A 15189-nucleotide genomic window follows, 5' to 3' on the forward strand; every position below is an offset into this window, starting at 1 on the left:
GAAATGCTGGCAATCAGAGAATTTTGCTGCATTTTGTGTTTTCAAGCACAAACAGCAGATAAAACAAGTTCACTCTGCTATGGCATTAATGTTACAAATAAACGTAAATAACACTAGAGGGCAGTAAAAGCAAACGAGTCATACAGTATGCTTTTGTGTATTACATTATACTAATTATGCATCTAAAAGGCAATACGACTTGTTTTTTTTCTGCTTAACATTTCAGAAGTTGCAGAATGTGCTCATAACTGGAGCTGGCATTTTCAATGTGGCACTTGTGTTTACATTCTAGTAGTTTTGTACATTTGGTCTCTTCATTTGAGAAATGTGCAAAAGAGCATGAAAAAAAAGATAAACAGATAATGCTGCATCATTGTTTAGAAAGCGACCCTCCTCTTAATTCATGGAATAATTTTGGAGTCCAGTTTTTTGTAGGTGAATACAGAATCAATCTATGACACTGTCTCCATCCCAGTGCATTATTTCTTTACTGCTACTCTCACCTGTGAATTTGATCCTCTGACTTGGGCTGCAATTGGTCAAGACACCAGACCCAGACAGACTCCTATCCTTGGTTGGCAAGATATGGCAAATAATCTTAAGCTTCTCATCCCCTCTAAGGATTAACTTTGCTGTCCAGTCATCTTTCAGAAATGCAGCACCTCTGGTTAGTCTTGGATTATAGAAAAAAAAGTTAAGCAGGCAATCTCCCATCACAGGAGCATACGGCACTGAACTCAAGTGGTGAGCAAGTGCTTGCCATAAAGTAGATTTAGGCCATATATTAAATCGGAGAAGTAATTGTCAGGAAACCTATATCTGAGCACATTGCCTAACATGGCTGGTTTTACTTTCTTAGTGCCCTGCTCTACCACCTTCCTCACTACTCAACTTCAGTTTTATTTACACATTTTCCTTTTTCTTTTTAAATTACACATTCCTCTATCTACCAGTTTGTCTTCCTCACTGAGGAAACATAAAATAAACTACCTTCTACAGTGTAGAATCTACACTGTTTTATCCACCCTAGTCTTTGCAGCCTGGCTTCATTGATAAAACTTCTCTGACATTTAATTATATTTTTTAATGTTAATGTGATGTGCAAGGAAAATGTTGGTGCTTGTAAGTACAATCTGTTGTCAGATAAACTATTAGTCACATGTTTAAAAAATGTGGCCTTTAAAGAAAAGACAAAACATTTGCCACAAATTACCTACACAAGAATATAGGAGAGACATCAGATGGATTACATTTGGTTAGCTTACATTAAAACAAGTGTTCGGCCACATGCAAAATATTGTGCCTTGTGTGGGGGTCAAAAAGACAATGAAACATGGAGGTGGCAGCATCATGCAGTGGGATACTTGCTTTTGCAGGGATGAGGAAGCTGGAAGCTAAATACAGATCAAAATACTTTGCTTTTCTTCAGCAGGAAAAGGGTAGAAAAGTTGATGTAGATATTCCATGTCTGTTAACATCTATTCATTAATTGTAATTGAAAATCACAGTTGTAATTGCAATGAAATATGTTTCTAAAATTAATGACTCGAGGGAGCTGAGTTGTAAAATCCACAGATCATTTCCCTTCCACTAAACCTCAGCATTTAGTGTATTGTCTGCCACATAAAATCCTATTAAAACACAATGAGTTTGTTGGTTTTAAGGGGATAAAATATATAAAAGTTCAATAAATATGAACTTCAAAGCAGTGTATAACACACAGCAAATATTCCCCACAAAGTTCTTAGATGTAATAATGCATCATAATTTTCTTGATAAGTGTTAAGTAAAAAGAACGAGAATTTCGAACAACCTTGGGATATTCCTTTTGAAGATTGAGCTTTCCCATAATTCATTTGTCCCTGCAGTCAATTTTTGAAGTGCTGCTACTTTGATTCAAATGTTTGATCTCCCCTGTATGTTTCTGCTGATTATTTGAGGTTCAAATGTTTTTTTTGCTCAGCAGGCGGTGTCCTTTCGGCAGCAGCATGTACAGTACATTTGACTTCCAACTCTCCTTCTTTGAAGGAATGATTTGTTATGCTTCTGGATTTAGTGTTGCAGTTTCTGCAATGGTAAATCACTTGAAAAGAGTCTGTTAGCCTGGATAACACTTCTGGTTTAAATTTAGGTGAGACATTTCTTTTTAAAGAAAGATGTGGGAAGAAAGACTTATGCTGATTATTCTCCAGGCTCAGCTTAAATTTTAATGGGATCCCTTTTAAATCAAACAGAATGTAACTCCAATTCTGCAAAATTGGAGTTGCGTCAACTTTTGATGATCCTCACCAGCAGATGTTAAGCAATTAAAAGCATATCTGATATTTTATTATATTTTTATGTCATGCCAAAACGATTAACCCACAGTTTGGTATCCTGACATATTGCCAGGGATAATAGGAAGATCCAGGAGAGGAAAAATTTATAATCTATAAGTAGTCAAAAATGATGAACATCAGGACCAACAATACAAGGTTTTATTCTTTGATTGATTCAAAATGTGTCTCGTTTCATGCAGGTCCACACTGCAGACAAATGTAATTTATTTCAGACTGAATATTACTAAGTGAGAGAAAAAGAAAATGGACAGCTTTAAGAAACTGATGCCTGGCTTGAATGTTCAAATTTATTTTCTATTTGAAAACCTTAGGAATCTTAAAAAGAAAGATTTTAGTGGTTTAAGACAATAAAATTATTAACAATAAAACGTTTAAAGTAGAACAAACTAACAGTTTCTCAGAAGTCATAAGAATGTGTCTGCACCCATTAAAAGCTACAATTATACTAAAATCATCAGGGTTATTGGACAGAGTTATTTCAACAGATAGAGTCCAACTAAAATGAATTACTGCAAATCTTAATTGTTTTGCAACAGATCAACAGCAGTTCAATGACGTTTTTCTTTTCTTGTCAGAAGCAATAGATTTATTTTCTCCAATATCAAATGCAAATAACAGCGGTGTCTGTGGATAAGACTAAAACAATTTGTTTTGCTGCTATTTGTTATGTTAAACCATTCGTTAATTACACTATACAGTAGTGTTTAGCATATTTTTGCAATTTTGATTATTCATATTAGGGACTACACGTGAGTTAGAGAGAGGCAGCCGTCAGTGTTTCACAGCTCTGCTGTTAAACAGGATTTTTACAATCACTTAAAAAAAAAGCCAACATTGTTACTGTTTTAGCCACTTGTGTTAGAGGTCAGCACAATCAATACAGTTATGTTTAGTATCTTTAAATATCAGCATTCATTTGTATTGAAAGAGCAAACCCTTCCTGAAAGTATGTATTTTTTAAAAGATCGTCTACAGTCCCTAATCTAGCATGTCCCTAGAAAGAAAGACAGAACTAGACCTCAAAAATATTATTATGATAAAAATCTTCCCTCGTACAAGAATGTGAAGTGGGTGGTGAGTTGAAGTGAGAGGGGATGTGTTGCTTGGTTTTATTACATTTATGTAATCCTGAGGCTGATGGTGGCACCCAGTGTTTGTCTGGTCTGTCAGACATTCCTGTGTCCTGGAGCTTACATGTGTCAAAAGTCAGACTGAGAACATCCACTAGTGTCCTCAGCAAAGTCGCAGCAAACTCTTATGTATGAAAAACCATAAAGTGTCCTTGGCTAAGCCTCCACAGTGGAAACATTGGTGCAGTGTTTTCAGATGTTTTCAACAAAACTTAAATTTAACGTTTGCCAGGGGCCTAACATAGATCAAACAAAGCAACAACTACAAGAACATCTCCCCCGGGGTTCCCATGTTGAATCTCTGGTGACAGTATTTCTAAAAGAAGAAAAATGCCACAGAAAAAAAACAAAAAAAACATTGCAGCTCCAGGGGCCTCTTCACTCACTGTTAATTAAATCCAATCAGTCGTTCCAGGGGCCAGCCTTCACTGGAATCCTGGACAGACTCTGTTACAGAGAAAGTGTTAGCAACAAATGGTATAAGGTCTGTTTGCTTTGACAAAATTTTCAAGAGGACAATGCAGATTTTCATTTTGTTGCAGCTAATAAATTGAGTTCACCAGAGGAGAAACAACATGATCCCAGTGGTTCCAAAAGCCATTTGATCTTTATTTGAACTACATTAAGAGTGTGGTCTTTCCATTTTCTTTGTGTTTGTTTATGGTCTTTTTCATGCCTGAATTAAACTAAGCTGCAATTAGGCATTTCATCTGGGGAGATCCATCTTCCAAAATCTCCAACAGAGTGTAAGACAGACCTGTTCCTTAGCTAATTAGCATTAAATGAAATGTCGCAAATTTAGTGTTACTCATTCTTTGGCAATGCAGAAGAAGAGAGAAATGTTTTTGTCAGTATGTTTCCCATATTCTGACAATTATTTGCACTTCTGTTTGCTTACTATGAATGACAGTGAATACTACATATTAACCAGCAGGGAATGTGTTTACAAAAGAGAATAAAAATAAATCAGAGGAAAACTGAGTCATTGAACCCTTTAGTCTGACAGTTTTCATGGATTTCTAATGGTCATTCATTAGTTTTATGAATCCCCATTGTATGCTGATATCTTTATAATAGGAAGCCTTTATTGGGCAGTCAATTAAGATGAAAGTAAGTGATATCAATTTGCACTGACAGGAAGCAGGATTGTTTTGTAAATACTGACTGATTTCAGTTGGTTATCTGGACTCTCTGTGCCAGCTTCTCTTCTTTGTGTTCATTATACTTAATATCCTGAGTCACTTCACTTCACAATGCATTATTTATTCTAAGTAAAGTTTTATTTTGAATAATTGTATGTGTGGGTAACTTAACTTGTCATCAGTATTGTGTGTGAGTTTCATGTCAGGATCCCCAGAAACATATTTGAAGAATATTTTTTCTCTGCTTCATCTGGTGGAGTTTTAATGTAAATAAATAAATGTGTCAAGCAGTAAGTTGATTTTTCTCAGCTTCCAGCTTTCACACAAGGATGTCTGACATTTTTAAAAATACACTTCTAATGGGGTGTTTCCAACCCAAAAAGCACTCTGCTTTTTCACTCGTCTCAAAACACAAAACTTTGTTTTTGACAGTCTACACACATTTCTCCAGAGCATAGAAGGAAAATCTACTATTTAAAACATGTCTATATGTGCTGTATGAACAGAAATCCCTCTGAAAGACAGCATGAAATCCAAAGACTTTAAATGTGTAACATACTTCTTGTTTCTTCTTCTATGGTTTAACTTGTTACTTATGCACACCTAGTTTTAGTTCTAAACACGTAGAGATCTTTTCCACATATATCTGTGATAATGGGACAGGAGTGGGACGCATCATGGGGTTGCCAGTGTTGGTACTACTGGGAAGCCATATTTCAAAGCCTTTCTAGATGAAACATCATGACAACTGTGACAGACTCCAGTCTGCTAATGCGAAATGGTATCTGGGTGACGAGTCACAGTAAATTAATCTGAGTCTATGTTAAATGTCACAGTGTACTGTTTGCAGAGTGCATGAACAGAAATCTGAGTGTTTTTGAGTGTGCTTGGGGCTTATAGATATTGAGCTGTATGTACATATGGAGGAAGTGAAGTGCTGCTGGGTCACTCAGTGTGACCGAGAAACTATCTGAGGCCTCTGACTTTGATGTCTGTCCAACAGCCCAGCAGGATGTTCTTCTGTGAGCTGCTGGTGCCGTTGGATTGGTCGCAAACAACATTTCTGTGCCGGACACTGCCATTTTATTTCTCTTCATGCTGTAATTGACAGTAACAATCAAATTAATCTTTGTCTGTTTTGTATCACAGTGCCACTTCAAACAAAAGCTCTTTTCAGTCTTACTTCTGGCTGATTCTTGAAGCTCGTGATCCAATGCTTTTTCACACATACAAAAAAAAAAAAAAAAACACAAAAGGTGTGCTTCTATAAAACACTAACAAAAATATCCTCTGAGCTATTTATTTGCCTCCTGCTATTCTGTCATTTGCTCACTTTTTTGTAACTTTTTTTGTTTTTTTTCTAAATGATGCTCAGGGGTCTAAGCGTCATCATTAAATATATATATGTCTTTTTTTCCCCCATTTTTTTCCCCATCTCAGCTTCACATCTTTCTGTGAAGCATGTCTTCCAGTCACGCCTGAAGCCAGAGGATTCTGAGGACAAATAAAAGTCAGTGTGTCCCAGAAGACCTTCAGACTAGGGGGAGTCTTATGGATCCATGCACTGGCTTTCACAACTCTCCAGGCTTGGCCCAGGAGAAATTATCGCAAGAGACAATGAGCCAAACATCCAACTGCAAGGCGCAGATTCAGTCATTCCTACTGTGGCTACAAAGCAGTATTACTATCATTGATTTTAAACAGAGAAGCATCACATTTGAATTTAGTTTTCCATATTCTATCTACTATATTCATTATCTAAGGGGCAGTCGCATGCAAAGGTAGCATTAGGTTTTCTTTCCATGGATCATTCGTGGAATGTTTGGAAAAATAACAAAGTCAAGAAGTTTGCTTCAGTAGGATGAAGACATTTTAAATAATGCACTGTTTTTATTGTAAGTAGAAGAGCAGATATCAAAGTGGAGAATTAAAGCAGCAGAACTTTAGAAGAAAGGCATGTTTTTTTTATTTGAAACTAGAGGAGAGAGTACTATTTGAAATACAAATTTCAGTTTGCACAATTAGGTCGTGCAGAACAGAGAAAGTCTGAAGTGAGAGCTTAAAAATTTTTCATTTCTGTAGTGGCTTTCAATGTCGAGTAAAAAGCCACGCAAAAGCATTTGAGCACCTTCAGCTTATACCCTCTTTGTATTACAGCCACAAACTTTGTAGTATGTTATATATTCATTAACACACTGTTGCAACCAATCTGTAAGTCAAAGAAAGCAATAATAGTTGCCTTGATCAGGATTATTTAACTCATTTGGCTCAAAGTCATCTGATTTTTGATTGATGATTCAGAAAGACACTCTGTCTTTCTGAAGAATAGATTTATATTTAAAAGAATAGAATTACATTTAAAAATCAAGTAAAAAAATGTATCATATCCAACATCCCATTTGCTTTGCTTTGTTGCCTCATTTGCGTTCATCTTTCTTTATTCTCTCTTTCTTTCTTTGTTCCTGTGTCTCCAACTGCCATCTACATTCAAGCCGTCTGTCGGTTTCATTTTCACATTTTCCTCAGTTATCTAACTCTGTCACACTGACAGCAAAAGCCTTAAACCCCATTAAACCCTCCCCAAATCAATTTCAGGACTGCTGCTCTGTTTTCCAGGCTGCTGTCAAGCTGGACTCTCGACAGGGCCGCAGGATAATCGGAGTCCCCTCCGGCTCTTCTCATCTAGCATCGCCTCCTGGCTGGCAGGAACAGATGCCTGGTTATTCGTTTGAGGATTGTGTGACACAAGACCAATTCTCAAGCTTCTACAGATAATCATCTTGACTATGCAGGACAGTGGAGAGGCGACTTAACTTTTGTTTATTCTGCTTAAAAGTAAGATGGAAAAAGAAAAACCTGAGCGCCTTAAATTGGTCTAAAACAGATTAATATTCAGGAGAGTCAGATAAGTGTTCTCTATTCTTACAAAACTTGCATAAATGTCTGGCTAATAGAACTTAGTTTAAAAATTTGTGGCATGATATATATATATATTTTAATTTAATTTAATCTTTAAACACAGAAAACTGGAAATTAATGCTGAAGAATCTGTCAACATATTTTTTATAATACAAATAATTCAAAAGTGATGTATGAACAAATAGTATTTTATTTCACAATGGGCTGCTTTTTCATGCATATCTGCCTGTTATAAATGTGCTTATAGAGTTCACCATGTTTGGGCTTTTTTTCATCCATACATATATACTCTTCACTATTGCTCTTCTTTCTTTTTAAGTATTGGTGCATCTGTGAGGCTTTAGCCGCATTTGCCTCACAGTCTGGACAGCGAGCTGTAAGAAAGCAGCTGGCAGCCTCTTTATATCAGCGCTGATCCTCAGACGCAACAGACAGCCAGACAAATAGCAGCCAAATCCTCAGAGCAGCTCAACAAAAGGAATGTGTTTAAAAACTTGCTGAAATGCTCATATACAGTTGGAGAGCAGCGATTAGTCACAGACAGTTACATAATCTGTGAAGGGCTGCATCAATGGATTCTCTGAACCTATTGTTCAGCAAAAAATAAAATGAACTAGAAAACATGTAGGGTAAGCTGTAAAGATGTAAAAGTATTAGCGTTTACTTTTAAATATCATAAAAGTAAAAGTCTAAATAAATAAATGGTTCTTCTGAGAGATTAGGCTGAACTGAGTTTGAATCTTGTTTAAGTGAAACATTCTGGAGGCTTAAAACTTGAGTTTTCCCTGTGCAACTTTCAAAATGGGTCATTTGCCTGCGCCAAAATTTAATTAAGTATCCCACACTGTCCCATCTGCACCCAGCTTCATCAATTATTACTTCCCCTAGAACCTCAAGTTACACTTTGTCCATTAAACATTCATAAGCCCCGTAATGATTAACAATATGTTTGGGCTAATCTATGCAAATTAAGGAAGCTTTGTAGGAGATAATGCATTTTGAAACTTATCTTCACACTATGCTAAATGCTTTTTTTTCTTTTTTTTTTTTTTTTGTTGATCTCCAAGATTCTAGATTAAGTCAGGGCTGATTTAAAAAGACAATATCTCATTTACTTTTCATTAGTAGGTGGAAAGCAGAAGATCAGTCCTACTGGAAAAAAATGTTCATGTAAAAAATGTTCATGTAAAACATGTAAAAATTTTCCACATTTTCAAATGGAAAATTGAAAAATTCTGTACATTTCTGGAGCCTTTACAGATCTGTGCTCTTGGAGTCAGAACTGGCTTGAAACACAGGAAAACATTAAATGCTTTCATGTTATTACTCCACTTTCATGGATACAATCTCTTAATACTTTAAGCGCCCATATCTGGAGTGTAGATAACTGCATAATCTCAATCTGGGTGCAAAAGGTTAAAATTGATAAAGGGTTTTACGGAGCAACTTAAAGACTGAACATACAAAGGTAGAAAGACAGAAGGTTTCTATAAATGTGTGTCAGTATTGAAACAAGAAGCAGCTCTGGTTCGTTCCATCCAGCACTTGATCAATTGCTAGAAAATATATGCTGGTCACATTTAAACACTTAGATGTGGAATCTAAGTATGGAATCAACAGGCTGGCACTCGAACCCGTGACAAACGCGTCGAGGCCCTCGTACATCACAGCATCACCGCCTGCTTTTAAAATGTCTTTTGGCTGCAGCTTTTGTAGAATGGGAGAGAAATTGAAAAGTTGTTTTGTTGTTGTTCAGGGATAAAACCGGGCAACAATCAAAACCAAACATCTTGATGTACATCATACATGGAAGAGAAACAGCTCTAATTTGTAGAGACATGAACAGCTTAACTCTTTTTGGGTTTGTTCACTTTTGTAGGCATAGTAAATGTAGGGGTAAATCCCAAATAGCTCTTAGTTCTTTAAAAGTCTATCTCTATAGTTTATGTGTTGATATAGAAGAGATTTAAATTTTTTTGCTCCAACTTTGTGAAATGTTAATGCTGTCTTTGCAAAAGAATAATTTACTGAGTATTTACTGTAGAGGTACCAACAACCAGTGTTTCTGTTTCAAAATACGCAAACAAAAGAAAAAGTTCTTAATTAAGGCCAGATCTTTTTGTTTCCTGATGACTAAATCGAGCTCATGCTGCCAAATGAACTTATTTTAGGGATTTTTTCACATCTTTACCAGAGGTGAAAACGTGTAAGCCTTTTGACCTTGAAGCAACTGATGTTTAAAATCAGGGGTGACAGAAATGAAATTCAGCATAAGGTTCATAAGAGGACTCCAGACAAATTGCATGTCTATAACATATACGGCAACTCCAATCTTCTGTGCATCTGTCAATGTGTATTGATAAGGCAAATGCCATGACCTGAAATATGCAAAGCTAACAGTGGCATGTCCCCTAAGGAGCAGGCTGTTTAGCAGTTCTTCCACGCCAGCACAAAGTTCCACCGTCCACTTTTGGTATTCAGTCCTGAGGACACGCTGAGCCCTGGAGTTCTACTTTAACACCTGCATACAGAGGAAGGTGGGAAGGAATCGCAGCACGCCTCCTGCCCTCAGCAGCTGCTCCACCGCTTTATTCTTCACAAGCAATTATTGAAAAAGCAAACTGGTAGGATGATTGTTGAGCTTTTCTAAATACTGTCTGCCTCCGATGATCCTCTGTCTGATTACAGGATGACCATCAACAATCCAAACAGACATTGATCCGTGAGTAGGTTGCCCTGAAAGTTCACATCGGGTAAAAGCACAACAAACATGGCGCATCTCTCAAAATCCAATCAATAATTATCTGAGTGGGGTGAAATAATGAAGGTCACTTCGTGTTGTAGGGGGGGCTGGGCGAATCTGAGCGAGAGACACAAAGACTACCTATCAGCCCTCCCCTCAGCATTAAGCTGTCCTTCTCATCTTAACCGAGCAGGCAACTTGTCACAGAGGAACTAATTAAGTTGGCAACAATCAGTGCGGCTCTGCCACAATTAGACATCGACCGCATTAGCATTTAAAATCTGCTTGAAAGCAGCAATTCAGCAGATAAATCTTTGTTCCTTATGCAGCTGAAACACACCAACATTCTCTCACCTGCAGGCAAAGAACAAGCTTCTCTCATCCTGATCCTCAAAAGTATTGGATTATCTTTATTTAAAGAAAATTAAGAAGCTAAATTGCTAAATTTATCTTGCCTGCAGTTTTAAGTAATACTGATATTAACTTCTTCTATCTATTCCTATGCATTTGTTTAAGTTTTATATTTTCTGTCTTCCTACAAGATTACATGCATAAGTATCTGCTACGTTCAGACATGTAGATAAGCATGATTTTGAAAATGTTGAGTATCCAACATTTTTTATGAATTGTATTGATTTTTTTTTGGTTCACTCAATGTTTTTAATTTAATGTATATAGCTTTGTTTATTAATTAAGGTTATCAACCAATGACTCATCAATCAATCAAAGCAAATGAAATCTTACATTGCCAGCAGTTTAAACAAAGAAAATAGCTCAGCGTCTATAGGCAACGTAGTTTGTATTTAATTTAATTAACAATAACCGTGGGGGTTATGCTAATTGCAAAGTCAGATTACAGGAAAGTACTGCAGAATATTTGAGGAACAAGTTGTGCATTTTGAAAAACTACAGGAAATTGTTGAAATAATAATTTTGGCATATTCTTTACCTACACTATGTGGAAAATATGCTCTGTAGTATTATTTTAAGATTTGGGATGTACCAATAGATATATAAACTAAAGTCATTTTTGATGCTTTAATTTTCAATCTTTAACTTTCGGTCTCCTCTAAATTTGCATTTATTATGCTCTCGTTTAACTGTAAAAGTCATGCCAACATTTAACAAAATATTATTGATCCACCTTTCTTAAGAAATGTCATATTTAGTTTTGCTCAACAGATTCTATCAGATTAAAGTTGGACCCATGTCAATGTTGCTTCCAATCAGAGAACTTTGATAAAATCAAAAGATTAAGTTTAAACTAAATCTCCAAAGGGCAAATGGGGCAAACATTTTGCAGTTCCAAAAAAGACTCAAAGTGAGATTTCAAAAATGGTACATTTGAAGGAGGACATTTTGAATCCCATGGCCAAATATTAAAGATCAGCTGAATTAGAACATGTGGAGTAAATAACCTGAACTAAAACAGATGAACAGTATAGCATAGAAATATTTGTGTAAACATATTTAGCATCAAACAAACACTTACTATTCTCACTCTACTTTAAGAATGACTTTACACTACTGGTTTTCAAATAATGCCACTTTTTCAAATTATGCTTATTAGACTGCCAATCACCAGACTAATTTTAGCAGCATCCTTTCTTGTAGAGAACGGGGGAAAAAAACAACGTACTTTTGAAGTGGAAATAAATACAAATGACAGCGACACCGTGAGGCCACAGGGGGTGAGAGGGCGGATGGAGGTGGAGGAGGAGTATGGGTGCGCACAGCGCGAGTTTGGTGCGCGGGCATGGAGCAGCGGTGAAACCGATCCCAGCTGCTGCCTTGGAGGGGAATGAGAGCTATTCCTGTCCCCCTGTGGGCTGGTCACGTGTCCTCCGGGGAGCGTTTGGCTTGGGAACCACGTCGGGAGCGAGTGGAAGCGCACCGTTGCGCACAGCTGAGTTGGAGAGCAACGACATCCTCGAGAAGCGTTAACGGTCTGACGCGGAGGAGCCACGACCAGTTTTGTTTTGGGGCGTAGTCATAATAATAATAATAATACTCACCACGGGGTCTACTCACCCGCTGCTACGACGTGGGCGATTCCTAAGTCACTGCTTCGTTAAAACTTCTCAGTGTAAGAAACTGTGATCTCCACGGCGGGCTTCTTCTCCTTCTTCCTCCTCTTCAACTCGACATCCAGAGCTGTCACGGCAAGCGGAGGTAGGATGCGCTTCTTTCCTCTGCTTTATTGTAGCGGGATGCACATAAGGACACAAACAGGCTAAATTATCTATTTTGTTTGCGCGGTGCAAACGCTGCCAGTGGGAAACCTTTGATGGTGCACAAAACAGTGAGTGCTGGAGGACAGATGAACTCTTGCATAAGCTCAGGATACTGTAATGTCTATTGGGAACACAATAGTTATCGTTTTTCCAAATGTTTCCAAAGAAACTGACTAAATTCTAATTATCTTTCCAAATATATTTAACTGGTCCTGAACTCATCAGTATTGCTTAGCAGTAGGGATGAGCTGGTATTAGAGTCTCACAAAATAAGCTTGAGTAAAAATACCTTACTATGGTATTTGCACAGATGTTAATTTGGTAGTCCTCTTTTAGTATTCACACAATGATTGAAAATACTTAAGACTGTGGAATCTACTTTGAATGGTGTAGAAGCTCTCTTTCAGCCTGCTGACTGGCAGTGCACAGCACCAGGTTGGGAGGAGGCAGAGCTGCTCACCCTTTACTTCGGATAGTTTGAGGAAACACTGGTTGCTCTAACACTTTGTTTAGATAAAAGGAGAAACTTCTATAATGTTATGACAGAAACGTTAGTATAACTCGATGTTATAGTTAGTGTGTGTAACTTTTCAATGTTAATTAATGGAATTATTTAATTAAATTTGGTAATAATTGAAAATATTTGGTTGATTTGTAGTGTTTAGTTGTGAAGAAATTGATGGGGAGGCTAAAACATTTTCTGGTTCTGACATTATGTAAATGAAATGTACCTATGTATTTTTTTAATAGATATATAAAAATATAAAGACTTCACATTGTTCATAAATATCAGTGAAAACAAGAGTGATCATTTTATTGTTAATGTTATTAATTATAACTTTGAGTGGTATTTACACCATAACTTTAAACAAAAATGTAAAATGTTGGAGTTTCATTAAGTTCCACACCATGACCTCACATTGTTATTAGTCAACTGGGGTTATTTCCAAAAAAACAATCTTTATTTTATGAATACAAGGGCAAAGTTAGTAGCATTTTTTTTCAGCCAGCTGCCAGTCTGTGTGCAGCAACAGGTGGGGAGAGGGAGAGCTGCTCTACCCTGTTGTTTAAACACAACTTGTGGTGACTTAAAGTCTATCCATGACACATTAAAAAACACACTGATAGTATTGGTAGTATAGAAAATTTCAGAAATGTTTTCACTTAATTTTTAAAATCTAGGTACATTTTGATCTAGATATTGAGATCTACTCCTAAGAAAGTCACCTTAGCTGAATCCCGTCCCACCCACTGCATCAGTCAGACAGAGAATGACATTTTGTTAGACAAAATAGATAGAAACAAGTTCAGAATGGATTCTGCACATATATTATGCACATATTTTTCTCTGACTTATGCAGAAAAATCATAAGTCAGAGAAGAGTAGTCATTATAGTAATTATTCAAAGTAAGATGAAAATGACAGGGCGACCTTTATGGATATTTCATCAGTATGGCTCTAGTTTGTTAGTATGTTGTTGAGGGCATGCTGCTGGTGACACTAGAAACCAGAAAAAGGTTTGGCGTCAAAAATGCAGAGTGTAAAATGTCAGCTCCCCATCCATTATGCATTAGACCTGAACAATACAAATATGAGGGATGATGGCGAGAAGTGTTGCTTTTCAATGTTTTAAAATTAGAGAAGAAATAATTGGTTAGTGTAAGCTCATTCTGTAAAACACAAACAGATCTGCGTCCCAGTACAGAATATGATGTTTTGTCTCTTTCACGCTAATTTGTAGTGGAATATAAAACCACATTTAATGAACTGTTGTTTCACTGTCTTATAATAAAGATGAATGAGCCCACGCTCTATGTCTTCCTTGTTACTGCCTGATCAAAGTAGTTAATGAGACAGGTCTCAGTGCATGGGGCCTGACACTCTCTGAGACGAGGCTGCTAGCTGGGTGAATTCAGCTGACACCCTCATTCATCAAACATCTACAGGGTGCTGCCTGCTTTCTCATTCTATCCAAGCTTTTCCTATTTCTCTCTCATGCTCCCCAGTTGCAGCCTCAGATGATGATAATTAAGACATTATGAAAATGATAGAAGCTATGCCTTTTCTGCTGGAAGGACGGGATATCCGCGTCTACGTGCTGGGATGATTATAGTTGTGGCAGAGAGTTGGACGGGGGTTTGGAAATTGTTGTTGCAGCTGCAATGACTTCCAAGAATAGTTAAGCAGTGTACCTGTTTGGCTTTGTAAACATTGCCCCCCACACTCACTGGTAAAGATGTGTAGAAAGCATCAGAGGAAAAGCACCATTTATTGCATTAATTTATTGTCACACAGAAAAAAGTATTACATTCATAAATCTAATTGAATATTTTATTAATTTAAGGTTGATCAACTCCATATTGGAAAAACAGTATATTTGACCAATATGACAGTTACCTTTAATTTTTCCTGTAGAGTAAAATTAAACTTTTAGCCATTTATACTTTTCCAAAATATCCAGTGTTAGCTTTCAACTCATTATTTCTGACTTTATTTTTCCAACTTTTTTAGCCAATCATCTCAATGGGAAAGAGAAGAAACTTTTTTATATATATGTTTTGACTTTCATAAAGAAATCCAAATTATCCAGCTTTATTCATCAAGTTTGCACACAAGACAAGGAATTTGACTTTGGTTCCATTTTGTTCTCAATTGAGGTATTTTAAATATGAGAATATGAG

General features: G+C 36.7%; 1 protein-coding gene across 2 annotated transcripts in view; it reads left to right on the forward strand.

Annotated features, from left to right (window-relative positions):
• Positions 1–11985: 11985 nt before the first annotated feature.
• mid2 (midline 2) overlaps positions 11986–15189 on the forward strand; it is a 140748-nt gene continuing 137544 nt past the window's right edge. For both annotated transcript variants that reach the window (XM_055034328.1, XM_055034327.1), the window contains exon 1: positions 11986–12445. The gene's annotated coding sequence lies outside the window, so the exon portion shown is untranslated. The remainder of the gene's footprint in view (positions 12446–15189) is intronic.

Source organism: Poeciliopsis prolifica, unplaced genomic scaffold (assembly GCF_027474105.1).
Source record: "Poeciliopsis prolifica strain line A6 unplaced genomic scaffold, Auburn_PproV2 SCAFFOLD009, whole genome shotgun sequence".
NCBI lineage: Eukaryota > Metazoa > Chordata > Actinopteri > Cyprinodontiformes > Poeciliidae > Poeciliopsis > Poeciliopsis prolifica.